The sequence below is a fragment of the Propithecus coquereli genome, unplaced genomic scaffold (genome assembly GCF_000956105.1).
Source record: "Propithecus coquereli isolate 6110/MARCELLA unplaced genomic scaffold, Pcoq_1.0 Scaffold184, whole genome shotgun sequence".
NCBI classification, from domain to species: Eukaryota; Metazoa; Chordata; class Mammalia; order Primates; family Indriidae; genus Propithecus; species Propithecus coquereli.
The window spans coordinates 4,396,692-4,400,353 of NW_012143190.1; the positions used below are offsets into that span (position 1 = coordinate 4,396,692).

A 3,662-nucleotide genomic window follows, 5' to 3' on the forward strand; every position below is an offset into this window, starting at 1 on the left:
GAGTCTGGATCCTTTTTGCCATCTTTCCTATCTGACTCCTTCCAGTGGTCTTTGTTTCCTCCATCTCCTGGACCATGACTGGAGTTCCCAGTTTGGCCTTTTGGGACACTCATCCCATCTACTTTATTTTCATCTTTCCTTGCTGGTCCTTCCTCAGATGGCTGAGCTGGAGCTAGTTTCCCCCTGCCACTTGTAGGGGATTGCTGCTCTGTGTCTGAGCTCTGAGATTGAGAAGGAGGTTTAGAACTTCACTTCACCCAAGCATTCTCCTTTGGTGGAGGGGCTGGCATTACCTTTAGGGGCCAATCAGGTTTGGGAGGCTTAGAAGTTGGAGAGTGACAGTCTTCCTTCTTACTATTTTATTTTCTAGAGACTTCTCACTCTCTCTCCTTCACACATTTCTGCAAGATATGGCTGAGGTCCCAGTCTTCGATGATTCACTTCCTATCCTCGACCCTCCCTGTTCCTGAGTTTCTTCACTACACCAGCTTGGGTATCTCTCCCGAGGCCATCGTTCTAGTTTCCGCTCATCCCGCTGACATTGCAATTTGTCCTGTTCCTTTTGTAGTAGTTCTTCTACTTCTCTTTCTCTAGCAGCTGTGTCAATGGGCTTTGCCCCTCCAAAGATAGAAGCCGCTGGACTGGACTAGGAGGTGCTAGCAGAGGAATCATCTTCCTTGGGAGTACTCCGAGGCCTTAGATTCAGTTTGGGTTTTTGTGGGGGGACCTCTATCATCACACCCATAATCATCCCAGGAGTAATCATCTCTGGAGCTCCATGATCTGTCATCTCGTCTGTCCTATTGGTCTTCATAGTGGTCCTGCCTCCTCTGTAGTTATCATCTCTGCAGTACCCACTACCAAATGCTCTTCTGCCACTGCCTATCCTGGAATCGTAACCTCTATCGTACTCTCTGCTACTTTGGTCATCATAGCGATCCCGGCCCCCATATCCATCCATGTCCCAATACCCATCATGATACCGATCTGAATCATAATGATCTTGATACTTGTCTCCAAAGCTATCATCACCTCTTCTAGGCGGGTAGCCATCAAAGGTGTCTGTGACAGGATGGGCTCTCGAGTCTGTATCTGTTTTGTCAGACTCCCAGTATCTATCCTGGCCAAAAGAACGATCACCCCTGTCTTTATCCTGAGCTTGATCAGCAACGTCCACTCGAATTCTCCTGTTACCTAGAGACTCAAGGCACTGAGCAGGGAATTCAGGTTCTCAAACTCAGCATAACCAAAACCTTTCAGCCTCTCTGGATTTCTGGATTCATGGGGCAACCGCACTGCACTGGTATTTAATTCTCTAATGAATTACTTAATCAATTCTTCTATCACCTCTTAGGGCAGGTTGCCTAGAATAGCAGTTTAGGGTGGCAATTTGGGAAGATGTCTATGGTCGATATTGGCTTCCCGAGCAGCCCGTGGAGCAGTGGGAAGGATGGAACAGTCAATTGGAGGTGTCCTGTACACATCATCATCATTGCTGTGCCAAGTGGTTGAAATATCTCCTTCCAGGTCATCTGTTTCATCAGTCCAGATGACTGGTTTGGGGACATAGGTGCTTCCTCCACCAGTCCCCCATCCTCAGCCAGAAAGTCTGTCAGAGAGATAGTCTTCCCCTTCTTATTTTTATTTTTTGCTGAGGCTGCCATGTTGGGAGAAGGAGTGAGAATGCAAAGGCTGAATAAAAGTTTTATAGTTTTACTTTTTATAATTTAGGTAAATGGTCCATTTGAGTTTCTTTTTGTATAAGGTGTGAAGTTTAAGTTGAGGTTATATTGTATGTGTGTGTGTTGGCTATACAACCAACATCATGAAATTAAAACTTAGGTTTCCACTGAATGCCTTTTATACCTTCATCAAAAAACGTTTTGGCTCTTACTGTCTGGGTCTATTTCTAGACTCTATTCTGTTTCTTTGATATGTATCTCCATCCTTCAAAATACTGCAATTTCTTAGCTACTGTAGCTATACACTAAATCTTAATGTCAGGTAGTGTGATTGCTCCAATTTCATTGTTCTTTTTTTTTTTAATAGCTACTTTAGTTCATTTGCCTTTCCATATAAAATTTAGAATGTTTGCTAATATTTACAAAAAAAAACTTTGTGAGATTTTGATATGAATTTATTTACATCTATGTATTAATTGGAGAATAACTGACATCTTTGCTATGTTGAGTCTTTCATTCTATGAGCAAGATAATGTCTTCCTTCCTATTTGGGTCTTTTTTCATTAATATTTTGTAATTTCCAGCATAAACATTCTGTACATATTTAGTGATATTGATGCCTAAGTATGTTTTTGGGGTTGCTTTCAACAGTATAGTGTTTTTGAGTTTCTACTTGTTCTGTTCACTACACATAACACACACACATGCACACACGCACATACACATGCACACACTCTGTGTTAATTTTATACCTATAAACCATCTAAATTCAATTATTACTTATGCAATCATTTGATAGATTTCTTGAGATTGTCTAAATAGATAGCATGTCATCTGAAAAATACTTTTATTTCTTTTTTTCCCAGGCGAATCACTTTTGTTTTTTCCTGCCTTCACTATTGCACTAACTAAGGCATCTAGTACTATGTTGAAGAAGTAGTAAGAATAGACATCTTTGCCTTGTTCCAATGTTAGAGAAAAAGCATCAGTCTCTTATCATTAAGTATGATACTAGCTGTAGGTTTTTTGGTATATGGTTTTTATTAGATTGAGGGATCACTGGATATTTGGACGATTCCTACTTTACTTAAAGATTTTATCCAGAATGAATGTCAATAATTGTATGTTTTGAGTATTTCTAAATTTATTTACATTTGTTTTTTGTCCCAGGTTATAGTTAATCTCAGTAAAAGTTCTGTGTGCACTTGAAAGGAGAGTGTATTCTTCTGCTGTTGGGTGGAGCATATAGGTCTATAAATGCCAATTAGATTAAGTTAGTTAATAGTGTTGTTAAAATATTCTGTATCCTTACTAATATTTTTTCTCTACTATATTAAACATTGAGAGAGTGGTACTGAAATTTCCAACTATAATTTCAAATGTGTTCACTTCTCCTTGAGGTTCTATCAGTTTTTACTTCCCACAATTGAAGATCTGTTATTTGGTTGTAAAGGGTGAGGATTGCTGTCTTCTTGTTAAATTGACATACATTATTATGAAATAACCTTCTTTATCCTTAGTACTATTTTAGCATAAAATCTAGTTTTTATTAATACAGCCATTAAAATTTTTTGATATTTATTATAATGGCATATATTTGTTTATTCTCTTGTCTTTACCCTATCAATTCCTTTGTGTTTAAAGCACATTTCCACAGGCAACATAGAGTTGGCTCTTGATTTTAGGTACAGCCTGACAATCTGTCATTGAGTTTTTGTCTTTAAACTCTTTCCATTTAAAATGATCATTTGATCCCTTTTTCTTCTTTATCTACCTTATTTTGAATAATATGGTATGCTTAATTATTAAGTTTTGTCTTTATTGTATTATTATCTATAACTTTTATTTTTCCATGGTTGATATAGAGTTTCTTGTGTACATGTTTAACTTCTCAGTCTCCCTTCAAGTGATAGTCTGCCACTTCATATAATGTATGAAACCCTTAAAATAGTGTAATTTCATATCTCTCTTTCTGACCTT

General features: G+C 38.1%; 1 pseudogene; it reads right to left on the reverse strand.

Moving 5' to 3' along the window:
* Window positions 1-2: 2 nt before the first annotated feature.
* Window positions 3-1,664, reverse strand: LOC105808936 (annotated as a pseudogene).
* Between the last annotated feature and the right edge of the window lie 1,998 nt (window positions 1,665-3,662).